Below are 18,665 nucleotides of genomic sequence, written 5' to 3'. Positions count from 1 at the left end.
GGGGATTCAGTTGGATTAGAAATTATACAATACCATTAGCATGGGAATGTTAGTCATAAGAAGTGGTTTGAGAGGATTAGATTTTTTTGTTTATTTTTGTTTTTAAGTGTACAGTGCAGTGTTGTTCATTATAGGCACACTGTTATATGTCAGATATTTAGAACTTATTCATCTTGTGTTTAAGCTGAATAGCATCTCCATTTCCCCCTCCCAACAACACCTGTCATTCACCATTCTACTCTGTTTCTGTGACTTTGACTATTTTAGATACCTCACGTAAGTCACATCCCACAGTTGTTGTTTTTTTTTTCCCTTCTGTGACTAGCTTATTTCACCTAGTGTAAAGTCTCTATGTTAATATATATTGTCAGATGTGGCAGGATTTCTTTTTTCTTTTTTAAGGCTGTTATTCATTGCTAAGTTCTGTCTGAATCTTCGAAACCCCAGGCCAGGTTTTCCTGTCTTTCAGTATCACCTGGAGTTTGCTCAAGCTCATGTCCATTGAGTCAGTGATCCCATCCAACCTTCTCATCCTCTGTTGCCCCCTTCTCCTCCTGCTTTCAATCCTTCCCAGCATCAGGTCTTCTCCAGTGAATCGGCTCTTCACATCAGGTGGCCAAAGTATTGGAGCTTCAGCTTCAGCATTAGTCCTCCCAATGAATACTCAGGGTTTGTATCTTTTAGGATGCACTGGTTTGGATCTCCTTGCAGTCCAAAGGACTCTATATAGAGTTTCTCTGGCACCACAATTCAGAAGCATCAATTTTTCAGCTCTCAGCCTTCTTTGTGGTCTAACATTCACATCCATACTTGACTACTGGAAAAACTGTAGCTTTGACCATATAAACCTTTGTCGGCAAGGTGATGTCTCCTCTTCTTAATACACTGTCTAGGTTTGTCATAGCTTTTCTTCCAAGGAGCAAGCGTCTTTTTATTTCATGGGTTTTAGAGCCTAGGAAAATAAAATCTATTACTCTTTCCACTTTTTTTCCAATTTGTTTGCCATTAAATTTAAGGCTGAATAATATTCAGTTGTATATATATTGTATGTAAATGTAATATCTTCTTTCTCCATTCATTGATGGATGTCTAGTAAGTTTCCACATTCTCACTATTGTGAACAAGGTTCCAATGAACATGGAAGTTTAAGTTATTATTTGAAATACCGACTTCAGTTTTATTTTTGTTACATACCCAGATTTCTGATTGGCAGATCATATTGAAGCTCTTTTTTTGTTTGTTTGTTTTAGTTTTTTAAGGAGCCTCCATACTATTTTCCATAGCAACTACACTATACTATTTCGCATTCTCACCAGCAGTTTGCCAAACTTATATTTTTTCTACATCTTTACCACTATCTGTCATCACTCAGTTTTTTGATGAGCCATCCTAACAAGGGTGTTAATGTTCATTATGATTTTAACTTTCATTTAGAATCCTTTTAATATTTTAAAACTTGGTTTATTTTTGTCTTTGCTCTTTAGCTAAAGGTGTTCCTTGAATATTTTGAATATTAGCTGTTATCAGATATGTGATTTGAAAATATTTTTCTCTCATTCCGTAAATTGCCTTTTTCTGCATTGTTTGCAATGCCGAAGCCTTTGCTTTGGTGTCATCCCACTTACCTGTTTTTGTTGTTGCTGCCTGGGCTTTTGGTGTCATATCTGAGAGAAATGAGTTTTTAAGGTGTCTGAAATAAATAGAGATGTCACAAATGATGGGAATAATGTAGTTATCCTTTAAGAAGCACTGTAGTACACTCAGATTATGAAATTGGGAACATGGCCTGGGTTGAAGGGTTATCTTGAATTATTTGTGAGAGAACAATGAAAATAATATGTATATATATGTATATTTGTCTATGTGTAATGTGTGTGTGATTTTCCACATGTTTGGATGAATTATTAACCTCTCTGGCTCTTACAAGTAATTTCATTGAAGCAGAAAAATACGAGGATCAGAGTTCTACCAATTTAATTTTCTAAATTGAATTTTAAAAGGAATATTAACTATTAGCCCATCTTTTTCCTTATATAAACTGTGCAAGGAAAGATTACATAAAATCCTATCTGAAAATTAACAATTAAGACCTGTAATTGCAAAAGGCTTAAATGTTAATGAATTTTATAAAATATTTATGAATTAGATTCAAAAGGCATACCGATTAAGATTAGAGGTCACACAAGCCAATTAACTAATTAAGAAATATCACTGTAGAATAAATTATATGATGTGCCAAATGTTTTTAATCCCAAGATGATCCAACACAGGAAATATGTGATCTGGGTTATAAATATTAATGGTTATCTTTATAAATCTTATATAATAAAAAGTAGAAGGAAAATTGGTTAACCTTTTTCATATTAACAACACTCAATTTGAAGCAAATTCAGAGACTTTTTTTTTTTAAGAAACAAGAGTTAGGACACATTGAGGAAAGAATAGATGCAGTCTCTAAATCAAATATGTCCAGGAAAATAATTTTAAAATTAAGTTCATTGAGGCATAAATATGTCTTCCTTTCTTACCCTTTCTCTGTATTCCTTTTTAACCTATAAATTTGGGGCTTTCTATCGAGAACTTTCAAACATTTTTAGGTTTTTCATGTCTTCAATTTTTGTACATTGTTATATTTTATATGCTGATTCAGTTACACATTGCTCATTTATGGTTATTTGCCTCTTTTATTTCTTGGTATTAGTCATGCATGCCTGGATGCAAATCAGATGCTTTCCAGATAAAGATTATTATGTCATTTCTTCAGCTGCAGATACTTCACCACCACCACACCAGTAGATTCATTCAGCCACACATAGTTAAATCAGATACAATTGTAAGGAGTAAAAATTGCTTAAAACCAACTAAAAAGTGGCTTACTCAATAAAATGGTCATTGTCTCAAATACAGATTTTATGGAAATAGGGTCATTTCAAGATGGGATAATTTAGAGCCATATCAACATATCTGGCACTTGTTTCATCATCATTTTGCTGTGCCATCCTCAACATATTGATAGGTTCTGGTTTTAGGATTGCAGAATGTCTATTGTGGGAATAAGCAGTAAAAATATGAAGCTATCTAAGAGAGAGAAGGGTCAAATTCCTGTTTAATACTTTCTGTTAGCAGGGAAATACATAATTTTCTAGAAACTTCCCAAAGGACTTTCAATTCACATTAACTAGAATTGGGTCACTTCTGCAGAAATAAACAAATAGAAGCAAGGGAATAAGATAATCTCTGTTGTTCTAAACAAATTGTTTTGTACCCTTGAACTAGAGAGTCTCATTCCCTGAACACACTGCCACTAATGAACTTTCAAACAAAACTGGAGCTATGTCATTAAAGCCAAAGTAGAAGTATAGAATAGGAAAGAAACCTCACTGGGTCATTAAGAAATAAATAACTTTTTTTTTAAGGACACTCTTGGTTTGTGTGATCTCAGTTTAGCAGTATCCCAGTTACATTGCATTTTGCATTGTAGAAGGCATTTAGCAGTTACTGCTTATGGAGGCTCAGTGTGACATTTATGGCCCAATTTTTCATATCTTTATGCCTACTGAGTTCTTAATTGGAGTAAATGGCATAGCCAATATTTTTACCAAACCTTGATAAATTAAGGTAAGATAAGGCAAAGGGATGAAAGTGAAAGAGGAGAGTGAAGAAGTTGGCTTAAAGCTCAACATTCAGAAAACTAAGATCATGGCATCTGGTCCCATCACCTCATGGGAAATATATGGGGAAACAGTGGAAACAGTGTCAAACTTTATTTTGGGGGGCTCCAAAATCACTGCAGATGCTGATTGCAGCTATGAAATTAAAAGACGCTTACTCCTTGGAAGGAAAGTTATGACCAACCTAGATAGCATATTAAAAAGCAGAGATATTACTTTGCCAAAAAGGTCCGTCTAGTCAAGGCTATGGTTTTTCCAGTGATCATGCATGGATGTGAGAGTTGGATGGTGAAGAAAGCTGAGTGCCGAAGAATTGGTGCTTTTGAACTGTGGTGTTAGAGAAGACTCTTGAGAGTCCCTTGGACTGCAAGGAAATCCAACCAGTCCATCCTAAAGGAGATCAGTCCTGGGTGTTCACTGGAAGGACTGATGTTAAAGCTTAAACTCCAATACTTTGGCCACCTGATATGAACATTTCACTCATTGGAAAAGACTCTGATGCTGGGAGGGATTGGGGGCAGGAGGAGAAGGGGACGACAGAGGCTGAGATGGCTGGATGGCATCGCCGACTCCATGAATGTGAGTTTGAGCAAACTCTGGGAGTTGGTGATGGACAGGGAGGCCTGGTGTGTTGCAATTCATGGGGTCGCAAAGAGTCGGACATGACTGAACTGAAGGCAAAGTAAAGTAAGGTAGGAATCTGATCATAATCACATTCATCTCCCAACGTGCATGTTTGAAGTTCAAAAAGTGAAGGGTCTTCTGCAAAGGAGAGAGCTTTGTTAAAGTTATCTCAGTACTTCAGGCAGGACATGAATAGCAAAACCATTTTAGTTTCGTGATCATCCTCAGTACCACAAGTGACCAGGCAGGTAAGAGAATCTATTGATACTAAGAAGAAGAGCAATGCATAAAAAATATTTTTTGTCTTAAAGATAAAAAAAATTGTAGATTTGTGGAACCAACTGATATCAATCAGATCTGTCACTTTCTTTTCTTGAGGAACCTGTGAGTGAGTAGATTGGTGAGTGATAATCAGAAACCAAATAGTACCATGAGAGGTCTGTTGCATGTCAACCACCTGTCCCCACCTCCCCCCTAAAAAGCAGTGTTTCAAAGAAAGTGGCTACAATCCTTGACAGTAGCACTCTTTAGATATTAATACATTTGATCTTCTGCTCTTTAGCTCCAGGATGATTACGTACACTCCCTTGCTGCTAAGTCATTTCAGTGTGTCCAACTCTGTGCGACCCCATATACGGCAGCCCACCAGGCTCCGCCGACCCTGGGATTCTCCAGGTAAGAAGACTGGAGTGGGACATAGACTCCTTTAGTGTATTATAACTATCCATATTGAATATGAATCTATCACACCCTTTTACATGCTGTGATTGACTTCACGGAGCCCAAACCTGCTGCTAATCATGGTCTCTAGCCTGCTTTCTGCCTCTGCTCGCTATTTTGGCTACAGATTAAATCCACAGGTTATATAAGATGATAATGAACATGACGATGATGACGTTATTTTTAAAATTAAGCAAATTAAATACTCACTACCTCCTAGAATAGAAGCAAATGTCTATAGGCAACTTTTTTTTAAAATTAAGAAACATTTTGACATTGATTATATGTGGCAAATTAACACACTTCTTTCAGTCTATGCCTTTTTTAAATGTACACAAACAAAAATAAATATAACTAAAAAATGAGTCCAAGTCACAAATTAATAGGAATTTTGCTATAGATTTCAAATGTAATTTATACCTATGAGATAGAACAGTTATTCACTAATACAGAATGATATTTTATATATGTATATATATATATAGATCCAATTTTTATCTGAAATCTGGTTTGATATAAATTCATCATAAGAGTATTTTTTACTTCATTACATGGAAAAGTCTTGGAATAACTTTATTTCAAAATGGAAAATAGGAGAAAACAGTTATATTTAACACAGTACATTTCAATGTGAACTTTTTTGTCAATTTCTCCCCTAGTTATAAGGACAAGAAAAACAACAACAAAGGAATAAACCTCTTCTAATATATTCACATGTTTCCTGGGGACTATAGCCTTCAGTGGAGAACCACTCTTCCAGAAAAATACATCCTTTACTTCTCTATTCTTATATCTTGATCTCTCATCGGTATTTTTATTTTTATGAAATTTTATTTATTCTTTCTGTCATTATCTAACTCCAAATAATGGAAGAGCCAGGGACCCTGTTCTGATCTTTTTGTTTTTGTCCATCTAAAACTGTTCTTATTTAATTTTGCTTTGGCACATTTTGAATCACAGTTATATATGGATGACTCTTTTGAATCTTGAATTGTTTAGTATACAGCATAAGCTTCCTTAACCAAGAAACCACAAAGTAAAATAGTTTTAATGAGGTAAAATTTTATTTTTCACTCATATTATAGTAGAAGGAAGTGGGAGATGGGGAGAGAACTATAGCACGTAAGATATTCTGTGTCCCCAGCATGCAGAAAGTAACTCTTCCTAACTAATTCCGTGTGGCCAGCATTACCCTATCAAAGTCAGACAAACACATTAGAGAAAAAGAAAACTACAGATAAATATCTTATGAATATAAATGCAAAACTCCTGAATAAAATATTAACAAACCCGTTCCAACTGCATATTAAAAATACCATACACTATGACAAGATTAGATTAATCTCAGGAACATAAAGTTGATTAAAAATAAATTAATCAATCAATGTACTACACATTACTGAAATGACTGGGGAAAGAAAAACAGGTAATAACTATATCTATATTGATATAGAAAAAAGCATTTGACAAAATCCAACACCCTTTCATGATTAAAAATAAACAGAAAAATAGGAATAAAGGTAATTTCTTCAAGGTGGTAAAGGGTATTTATGAAAATACCCAAAGCTAACAACATATTCAGGCAAAAGACTGAAAACTTTTCCGCAGATTTTAAGAAAAAGACACTCGTAATACTTCACCACTGCTATTCAAATTGCCTTGGAAGTTCTAAAATTCTTAGAGAAAACATAGGAGTAAATCTTCATGACTTTGCATTTGTCAGTGAAAATTTATATATAATAATAAAACAAAGGAAATAAGGAAAAGTATTAGAAAGTTTGGGCTGGATCAAAATAAACTACTTTTGACCATCAAGGACGTTGTCAAAAAACTTAAATTAAAAAATCCTACAGAATGGTAAAAATATTACTGATTGTATTTCTGATTGTATATCTGATACTTGAGTATCCAGAATATATAATGGAACTTTCACAACTCAACCATAAAACGGTTGAACAATTCAAGTGAAGAATGAGCAAAACAGTTGAAAAAACACTCGTCTAAAGAAAATAAATATTGAGTAAGTACCTGGGAGAAGCTCAATCTTAATAATTAAGCAAATGTAAATCAAGAGATACCACTTCACACCCATAGGATGCTATAAGTTTTAAAAAATGCATTGTGTTCATAAGGACATGGAGAAATTAGAACACTCCTACATTGCTGATAGGAATGTAAAATGTTTCAGTCACTGTGGAAATATTTTGGCATTTCCTCAAAAAGTTGAACACAGAATCATCCTGTGACTCAGTGATTCTACCCTTAGGAATATATGCAAACAAATAAATTTTCATACAAGATCTTTTAAGTGCTGTTGATAATTCTGTTGTCCTTCAGTTCCTCAGTGGTGTCTGACTCTTTGCAACCCTGTGGACTGCAGCACGCCAGGTTTCTCTATCCTTCACTATCTCCTGGAGTTTGTTCTAACTCATGACCATTGAGTCAGTGATGCCATCCAACCACCCCATCCTCTGTCACCCCGTTCTCCTGCCTTCAATCTTTCCCAGCATGAGGGTCTTTTCCAGTGAGTTGACTCTTCACATCAGGTGGCCAACGTATTGGATCTTCAACTTCAACTGCAGTCCTTCCAATGCTAATTTAGGGTTGATTTCCTTTAGGATTGATTAGCCATGCAATATAAGAGGTGGTGGTTGCCTAGTATCACACACACACTTGTCAGTTGAGGAAAGTGAGTTTCAGAGACATGAGGTGACTTCCTCAAATACACATAATTAGTGAAAATGCAAAAAAATAAAAATAAAATAAATGCTAATTGTGTCTCTGTATTACTGCTTAAAGACACAGCAAGTTAATTGCAGTTACAGTCTAATATTGACAAAAAAGATAACCAAGCACTGTACATATTCTCATGATAACCAGTATTATAGCAAGATATCTTCAGTAGGACTTTTGAAAATAAAGCAGAAAGGACCTTAATAATAAATCCACTAAGTCCCTATCCACTTTAGAAGAGAGAGGAGGCATTGTCCAGTACTTTAAGGGTGCTTTTATTTGCTGAAAGGTTACTCTTTCTCTTTTCGTAGTTATATTCTTGTAAAAATAGAAGGGATCATCCAGGGAAAAACAGTTGGAAAAATTAGCGATGCCTGTAAGAGCCATAAACAGGTTTTTTCCTTCCGCATTTTATGTCTGTGTGGGTTCAAGATTTTAAAATCTACTCTTGTTCGTTTTGGACCAGGTGAAAGGAACTTCAGAGAGAGGGAAAATCAGAAAGTATGGTTGACACAGGGGTTGCCACCACTCCTATTATATATTGTGAGAGAGTACATGATTTTCTGATGGATAACATAGACATTGTAGAAAGTAACTATAGTTGAGTCATGTTGTAGTATCCTAACAAAGGGTCTTCTCAACAGGCTAGAGTTTGTAGTAAAAAAGAGGCTAGGAATGAGAACCTGAGAACCCATGATGGTGGGAGCTGTGGTTGGAAAGGTGGAGGGGGAGATGTTGGATCAACACCAAGCCTTCCCCATCAACTGACTGAGTGGTTGGATGCTTTGTAGGGACCCATCATAAACCTACATGCACCCTACAAGGAGGACAGCATTGGGGTGTTTATCATTCAGAAAATATCTGCAGCCAGACAATATAAGGCAGAAAAGCAGTAACCACCAGCAGAAAGGAGATTGCTTCCTTGCAAGCCTCAGATAAAAAATCAGTATTGGGATTCCACTGGCAGTCCTGTGGTCAAGGCTCTGTGCTTCCTATGCAGGGATACAGGAAGTGCAAGTTCAACCCCTGTTTGAGGAACTAAGATCCCACATGTCACACGGCCAGATAAAAATAAATAAATAGGACAAACACACACAATCACATATACGTAAATTTTATAAGTAAGCAATACCAAAAAAAAGAAAAAAAAAAGGAAAAAGAAGATGTGGGTCCAGAGGAACTAGTGTCAAGAAGATCAAAGAAGGAGGAATTCCAAGTTCTTTTAGCCAAAGTTTAGTCTGCATTGGAATAAAAGAAAAAGTTTAAATGCACAATATAATTGGAGATTTATACTGTTTTAGAATTACTTTTAATAGCTGTAAGTAGCCAGAAAATAACATGCTGCTGCTAAGTCACTTAAGTTGTGTCGACTCTGTGCGACCCCGTAGACAGCAGCCCCGCAGGCTCCTCTGTCCCTGGGATTATCCAGCAAGAACACTGGAGTGGGTTGCCATTTCCTTCTCCAATGAATGCATGCACGCTAAGTCACTTCAGTCGTGTCCAACTCTGTGCGACCCTATGGACAGCAGCCCACCAGGCTCCTCCTTCCACAGGATTCTCTAGGCAAGAATACTGGAGTGGGCTGCCATTTCCTTCTCCATAATATGCCCCAAATATGTCATATACTAGAGTATATTAGTTATCTATTGCTACTTATCAAAATCTTCCTTTATTTATGTAGAATTCATTTTAGATTTGTGGGAACCTCAGATCACAAATTTTAGTGTACACTTATTGTAGCTTATTTTTTTGGTAATACTTTTTGGAATTGATTGTTTTGCTAAATTGTTTTCTTCTCTTATAGTACTGAATATAATATTATAAGAAAACATTGAATATTAGATATTAATATCTCATAATAAATATATAACAGAGACCCCAGATTTCCAGTTTTATATTAGAATTTATTTTATATTGAACATTTATTTGTGGAGTAAGTGTACATGTTTACTGGATACTTTTTTGTTTGTCCCAATGGATTAAAAAAAAGACACCCTGATCATTGTAATTATACATGCAAATTCTTCCCTTACTAATAATACATCTATCTTGTAAATCTTATCAGATAGCACATGACATGTAGTAAATCCTCCTGTTGATGAAGGCATCACAATGAATATGAATACAAATAGGTCAAATTTTGGTTTACCATGTGATCTTTACATATAAATGCTCAATATGAATAAATCTTTGAAACAAAATCACTATTTTCTTTTCCTTGGATGGACTACTTACTTGAACTTTATTTCATCCTTAGTTTAATCATATTTAAATGTTCAGCAGTATTGAAAGTCTCAGATATCAGCTATATATACATATTAAGTCATTGCAAGGACCATCAAAGCTTTTATTCTAACCATTCTACCAAATAGATGGGAAGAAATGAAAAAAGTGACAGACTTTATTTTCTTGGCCTCCAAAATAACTGCAGAATGTGACTGCAGTCATGAAATGAAAAGATGCTTGCTTCTTGGAAGAAAAGCTATGACCAAGCTAGACAGCATATTAAAAACAGAGACGTGACTTTGTCGAAAAGGGTCTGTATAGTCAAGCCATGGTTATCCAGTAGTCATGTACTAATGGGAGAGTTGGACCTTAAAGAAGGCTGAGCACTGAAGCTTTACGGTGCTATGGTATTGGAGAAGACTCTTGAGAGTCCCTTGGACTGCAAGGAGATCCAACCAGTCCATCCTAAAGGAGATCAGTCCTGAATATTCATTGGAAGGACTGATGCTGAAGCTGAAGCTCCAGTACTTGGGCCACCTGATGCAAAGAGCCAACTCATTGGAAAAGACCCTCATGCTGGGAAAGACTGAGGGCAGGAGAAGAAGGGCACAACAGAGGATGACATGGTTGGATGGTATCATTGACTCAATGGGCATGAACTTGAGCAAACTCTGGGAGATAGTGAAGGACAGATAAGCCTGGCATGCTGCAGTCCATGAGGTCCCTGAGAGTCAGACATGACTGAGTGATTGAACATCAGTTCTGCCAAAATTGTTCCCAGCAATAACAGTCACATTTCTAAATCAAATACTCCAGAAGCTTTATTAAAATTATGTAGCTAATAGACTTACAGTCCTAGAATGTCTGCAATATTACTAAACTTCTAAATAATTATGCTATGTGGTGGCAGTTTAGTCACTAAGTCGTGTCCTACTCTTGCAATTCAATGGACTGTAATCCACCAGGCTCCTCTGTACATAAGATTTTCCAGACAAGAATACTGGTGTGGGTTGCCATTTCCTTCTCCAGGGGATCTTCCCAACCCAGGGATTTAACCTGCATTTCCTGCATTGGCAGGTGTATTCTTTTACCACTGAACCACCAGGAATGCCCAATTATGCCATAGATTTGCTCTAATAAATATTTTTTGTTTATATATCATGAAATTGTGGTTAGATAACATTCTTAGAATAATAAAGAACAAATCAAAGTTTAAAAATTGTGATAATGTGTGGCTAGGGTCAGGTTCCTTCATGGCTCAACTGGTAAAGAATCAGCCTGTAATGTGGGAGACCTGAGTTTGATCCCTGGGTTGGGAAGATCCCCTGGAGAAGGAAATGGCAACCCACTCCAGTATTCTGGCCTAGAGAATTCCATAGACTATATAGACCATGGGGTCGCAAAGAGTCAGACCGCACTGAGGGACTTTCACTTTCACTTTTCAGGGTCAGGTAGACTCGTAAAGACTGTATTTAAATTATCCAAATTAGAGACAGGTGAACCTTTGCTGTAAGAATAGTATATATAATATAAAGATCAAAAAACATGAATTTTTTGGAAATTGATTATTATTGATAAAAATGTCAAGTAAAATAAACCCTTTGAGATTCAAGTATCTGTCTGTAAATATGAGGTTTGTGGTGTCACATAACTTCCAAGGGTATTTTGAAGAGAAGACAGGTTTGCAGAAAGAGAAGATCAAAGCAGATCATGAGGATGATTTAATGTTATCTATTCAGAAATAGAATGACAGCATTGTTTAGTGTACAGGGCTGGGCACTTATAGAGAGATAAAAAATTCTCAAATAATTAGTATTACATGAGACCAAAACATTTTTTTATATTGCTGAACATGCAAATCATTATTTTTGCACAAATAATTTCCTTTCAAAAATATATGCATTTCAATAAAGAACAGTATCAATGACATATTTTTTTTTTTTTTAGTTTTTTTTTTTTTTTTATTATTATTATTATTTTTTTCCAGTGGGTTTTGTCATACATTGATATGAATCAGCCATGGATTTACATGTATGTATACCTCAACAAGTAAAAAAATTATTTTTGGAATACATGAGGTTACTTTAATGAATTTCTTAGTCATGTATGTTTAATAATATGTTGCTACTTTTTGAAGATTGTATATTTTGGTGATGTGTTCTTTTGTATATATTTTGTATATATTTTTTCTTTTTCATAAAAATGCAAACCAATTTTTTCCAGGTTCCATTTTCTGGTTAATGAGCAAATTGTTGACATTTTGAATTACCTTTCCTCCTTAGACCACAATTTTTGGTTGTTTTTGAATGATAAATTCTTTATGATAAACTACAAATGCTTTAATATATAGTTCATTGATTTTTGACAAAATATGCCATATATAACCAACACCAGGTTCAAGGATGTAGTGTATATATATGTAATCTCAGAAAATTCCTTGGACCTCATTTATTCATGTCTTCTCATATCCACTATCTTGACAACCAAAATTTTGATTTATATCTTTATACAATAGATTTGTCCCTTCCAGAATTTTGCATGAATGGAATAATGTACAGTCTGTACTCTTCTGTGTCTCGCTTCTTCTACTGAGAAAAATTTTTTCATGTTGTAGTGGGTAGAAATACTTCATTCTTTTTATTTGAATAGGTTATTTTCTATATGATTGTATTGAATATGTTTATTCAAATGTACATAGACCATTCATTTGATTCCAGTTTCTGTACGTATATTAGTATTGATAAAAATGTTAAGTACTGAACCCTTTGAGATTCAAACATCTGACTATATATATATATTTAGGCTTTCCTGGTGGCTCAGATGGTAAAGAATCCACCTGTAGTGTAGGAAACCTGGGTTCAGTCTCTAGGTTGGGAAGATTCCCTGGAGGAGAGCAAGGCAATCCACTCCAGTATTCTTGCCTGGAGAATCCCCATAGACAGAGGAGCCTGGTAGGCTACAGTCCATGGGATCACAGGGAGTCGGACAGGACTGAGCAACTACTCACATTATATACAGCACAATCCTGTTTTTCCCCAAATGATTGTAGAATGCAGTATGTTCAGTTTTCCAAATAGTCACTAGCATACTACAATGAGACTTTCTAAGAAAATCAAGCTCTAATATATACTAAACAAAACAATGCACTATGATAGATTGTCTATTACTTATTATTTATTGTAATGTAGATTTTATTCAGCAGCACAATTCTGTACACAGCACACCTTACAGATGCATAACAAATTGAATATGTATCAACCTGTAATGGGAATTTTTAACAACTACAAAAGAAATCAAATGTTTGACTTACATGTCATATCAGCTAAATGCCCAAGTCAAATATACAAAAAATTTGCTCGTGGCATCTTTTTTTTCTTTACTGAGTGGTAACTTCGATAGCATCTACATTACAAAAATCCATAAAAGTTGGTTTGTCACATTAAAGAAAACTGAAGCAAGTTATGGAGATTATCCCAAGCCTACTGCTTGATGTCTTCATTAAGACGTGCCTGCTAAATCCCTTTAGTTTGTCCAACTCTTTGCCACCCTACAGACTGTAGCCCACCAGGCTCCTCTGTCCATGGGATTCTCCCAGCAAAAATACTGGAGTGGGCCTCCAGGGGATCTTCCTGACTCAGGGACTGAACTTGTCTCTCTTATGCCTCCTGCATTGGCAGGAGGGTTCTTTACCGCTAGTACCACCTGGGAAGCCCTAATTGAAACAGTATTATATAATGAATGTCGTAGTTACATTTTCAAGTTTGTGGACGTGTGACTAAGTGAACCTATTCCTGAAACAGAAATTATAACCTTTCTGTGGCGTATTTCCAGTTTTAACCTCTAGCATGCCACTTTTACATACTGGATGGGCCTTCTTTGTGTCCCTAGATTGCACCAAGTTTCTTTCTTTTTTTTTAAGTCTCAAAACTGCTTAATTTTTTGTTCATATTTTTTTATTGGCAGAAAATCACTTTACAATGTTGTGATTGTTTCTGCCATACCACAATGCAAATCAGCCACACCTATACATATATCCCCTTCTTCCTAAGCCTCCCTCCCCCTCCTCCCATCCCATCCTACTAAGTCATCACAGAGGACCTGGCTGGGCTCCCTGTCTTATACAGAAACTCCTCAGCAGCTCTCTATTTTACATATGAAAGTGAAAGTGAAAGTCTCTTAGTTGTGTCCTACTCTTGGCTACCCCATGGATTATGCAGTCCATGGACTTCTCCAGGCCGGACTACTGAAGTGGGCAGCCTTTCCCTTCTCCAGGGGATCTTCCTAACCCAGGGATCAAACCAAGGCTTCCCACATTTCAGGCAGATTCTTTACAAGCTGAGCCACAAGGGAAACCCATTTTACATATGGTAGTATATATATATGTATGTCTATGCTACTTTCTCCATTCATTCCATTCTCTTCTCGCCCGACTGTGTCCACAAGTCCATTCTCCATATCTGTGTCTCCATTCCTTCCCTGCAAATGGGTTCACCATTACTGCACCAAGTTTTTTTTTTTTTTTTCTGATTTAAACTTTCATGCATTCTATTTCTTCTGCTACAAATACCTTTCTAGCTCCCTAACCACCCCTCACACTCCTGAGTCTGTCCCAAACCATGATTCATATCTGCCCACTCTCACTAGATGAGATTTCCTGGCTTTTAAGTTCATATTCAATAGTTTAATTACATCAGCAAAACTTTCCTGTTTTCTTAAAGTGGAATGCTTCATGGATGCTGTAGTCATTGTCTATGTCATTCACCAGTATGTGTGACAATTAAATGCCAACATATTGGAGGTAATCAATAATTATTAAAAAAGAATTGATCCAAAATTTACACTAAAATAATATTTAAAGTAATCTTCCTTAAAAAAAAATCAGGGATGGTAGTGTTCTCTTTATACACTGATTCATTCAACATTTCATCACTTTTATTTATCATCATCAATGAAAATACAGTAGTAAAGAGATAAATGTGCAGTGTGGTCCATATAGGAAAATACATGTTCCAAGACCCCCAGTGAACACCTGAAACTGAGGATAGTACCAAGCCCTAAATATACTATGTTTTTTCCCCTATGCTATGGGCAGGTAGAGTATACAGCATGCATATACCTGAGAAAAGAATGATTAATGCCCAAAAGCAGGATGGAGCAGGGCAGCACATGACTAGATCATGCCGCTCAAAAATATGCTCAATTTTAAACTTATAAATTGGTTATTTCTAGGATTTTTCATTCAGTGTTTTCTGACCATGGATAACTGAAACTATTTAAGCAAAACTAGACAAAGAGGAACTACTGTAGACGTGAACATATTATTAAAATTTTTACTTTGAAGTGAATTGTGATAAAATTTACCAAAATGACATTTAAGCTATACATTTTTACTAGTTGTGTGGTATTATAACTGAACTGGTAATTTTAATTTCTTCAGGGTTGAGACTATATCTTATCATCAGTGGCAGCAGTCTCAAGATTGCGATTTTAAGAGACAGAAATATGTGTAAATTATTATGTATGTTATTCTTCTGGATGACAGTTTTGTTCTTACCAAGGAATGAAAGACATAAACAAAATCTTTATCTAGTTATAAATGATTGTTTGCAAAATTTATCTCGGAAAATTAGTGTATAACATATGAATGTATGTATATATGTGTATACGAATACATGTGATTGATGTATATTTATCCATATTTGTAATCTGTCTGTGATGCAGTGTGTTTACTCTCAACCTGAGGAAATCAAAAGGAAATGCCATTTTTATATGAATTCTAATGGTTGCTCATGATTGGTCTGTATCAGTATGACAATATATCATTTGAAATATAATTTTATGTGTGCACACGTGTGTGTGTGAGAGAGACAAAGAGATGCAGAATTTGAGAGTGTACACATAAGCTCCTCAAGCAGACACCTGATATAACTTTCTTCACCCCAGATGTAGCTGTTAAAACATTCGTTTAGAAACGTTTTATTCTATTTCAGAAAAATAAATGACAAGACAAAATATTCAGTCTTCCTGCCTTTCCATCTAACTTGATGATGTATGGATACTTTACTATGGATAGTAAAGTGATTATATGAAACACACATATACACAGATGCACACTTATTGGTACATGTCACCTACAAGCACATTTTTTAAAGTTTCAAAGTCATATCTGTTTCTCTTTCCTGTCGAGTACTGTAGATGGTGGTTCACAGTTTAATTTCCTGTGCTAAACCCTATGTTGCTCTGACACCATTCTAGCTATTAATATGGTCGATATTACCCTTAGGCTTATCTGAATAATCCTGTTTATCTGAGCAATTCTAGCCTTTTTTGGGAGTAAAATATGAGACTGTCACATTTTATTAGCTAATGATGGAAATGTATCTTTAGGAACAGAGGAGACAAGCCCTTTCTATTTTTACTCTATACAGTTCACAGAATTTCTGCTACTATTTTGCTCTGTTGCCACATGCAAGAAACTTAATTCAACATTCTATGTCTAATGTTGTAAGTAAATATAAAATGTATCAAAATACTATTTTTGTGCAAGTTCTAAGGGCCAAAAAGCATCTTTTATCTCTTTTATAATGAAAACCAGTGAACACAACTCCTTTTGATGTAATTTTGAACAGTCCTTGTTCTTAAAAGATGGGTTGCTAATAATCAGCTAGGTTAGCAATTCTCTTATGAAATTAAACCTCTTTTTGATCTACAAGTTTGAGGCAAAATATTCTAAGATAATGAACAGTCTGTCACCTCATTAAGCCCCTCACATCCTTAAGTGAGTCATCCTGGATGTGTAACATTTCTCAGAGATGCATGCCGAATTTAACCTAGACCATGTACTGTATTGTCCTTTTGTCTCACTCATTCTTTTTTATCAGAACAAACCACAGTAAAGAGTATTCTTTTATTTTCTATCATTAATACATTCACTAAATACCTCTGAACTTTGCCTTACATTTATATGGGTGTATCTTTCCTTCTCTCCTTTGCCTTTAGCTTCTTTTCTCAGCTATTTGTAAGGCCTCCTCAGACATTCATTTTGCCTTTTTGCATTTCTTTTTCTTGAGGATGGTATTGATCATTGCCTCCTGTACAATGTCACAAACCTCAGTCCATAGTTCTTCAGGCATGCTGTCTATCAGATCTAATCCCTTGAATCTATTTCTCACTTTCACTGTATAATCATAAGGGATTTGATTTAGATCATACCTGAATGGTCTAGTGGTTTTCCCTACTTTCTTCAATTTAAGTCTGAATTCATCAATAAGGAGTTCATGATCTGAGTCATAGTCAGCTCCTAGTCTTGTTTTTGCTGACTGTATAGAGCTTCTCCATGTTTGGCTGCAAAGAATATAATCAATCTGATTTCAGTATTGATCATCTGGTGATGTCCATGAGTCTCCTCTTGTATTGTTGGAAGAGGGTGTTTACTATGACCAGTGTGTTGTCTTGGTAAAATTGTGTTAGCTTTTGATCTGCTTCATTTTGTACTCCAAGGCCAAATTACCCTGTTACTCCAAGGATCTCTTGACTTCCTACTTTTGCATTCTAGTCCCCTATAATGAAAGGACATCTTTTTGGGGTGTGAGTTCCAGAAGGCCTTGTAGGCCTCCATAGAACTGCTCAACTTCAGCTTCTTCAGCATTACTGGTTGGCACATAGACTTGGATTACTGTGATACTGAATGGTTTTCTTTGGAAACAAACAGAGATCATTCTGTCATTTTTGAGATTGCCCTCAAGTACTGCATTTTGGACTCTTTTGTTAACTATGATGGCTACTCCATTTCTTCTAAGGGATTCTTGCCCACAGTAGTAGATATAATGGTCATCTGAGTTAAATTCACCCATTTCCAGTCCATTTTTGTTCACTGATTCCTAAAATGTTGATGTTCACTCTTGCCAGCTCCTGTTTGCCACTTCCAATTTACCTTGATTCCTGGACCTAACATTCCAGGTTCCTATGCAATATAGTTCTTTACAGAATTGGACTTTTCTTCCATCACCAGTCACATCCACAACTGGATGTTGCTTTTGCTTTGGCTCCAATTCTTTATTCTTTCTGGAGTTATGTCTCCACTGTTCTCCAGTAGCATATTGGACACCTATTGACCTGGAGAGTTCATCTTTCTGTGTCCTATCTTTCTGCCTTTTTATTCTGTTCATGGGGTTCTCACTGCAAGACTACTGAAGTGGTTTGCCACTCCCTTCTCCAGTAGACCACGTTTTGTCAGAACTCTCCACCATGACCCGTCCCTCTTGGGTCAAGATTGCTGGAAGAAATATCAATAACCTCAGATATGCAGATGACACCACTGTTATGGCAGAAAACAGAGAAGAACTAAAGAGCCTCTTGATGAAAGTGTAAGAGGAGAGTGGAAAAAGTTGGCTTGAAACTCAACATTCAGAAAACTAAGATCACAGCATCTGGTCCCATCACTTCATGGCACATAGATGGAGAAAAAAGGAAACAGTGAGAGACTTTATTTTTTGGGCTCCAAAATCACTGCAGATGGTGACTGCAGCCATGAAATTGAAAGATTCTTGCTCCTTGCAGGGAAAGCTATGACCAACCTAAGCAGCATATTAAGAAGCAGAGAGACATTACTTTGCCATCAAAGGTCCGTCCAGTCAAAGCTATGCTTTTTCTAGTAGTCATGTATGGATGTGAGAGTTGGACTATGAAGAA

The sequence above is a fragment of the Dama dama genome, chromosome 30, assembly GCF_033118175.1.
Source record: "Dama dama isolate Ldn47 chromosome 30, ASM3311817v1, whole genome shotgun sequence".
Lineage (NCBI taxonomy): Eukaryota > Metazoa > Chordata > Mammalia > Artiodactyla > Cervidae > Dama > Dama dama.
The sequence above is the reverse complement of the archived record's forward strand: the minus strand, read 5'-3'. Positions refer to the sequence as shown.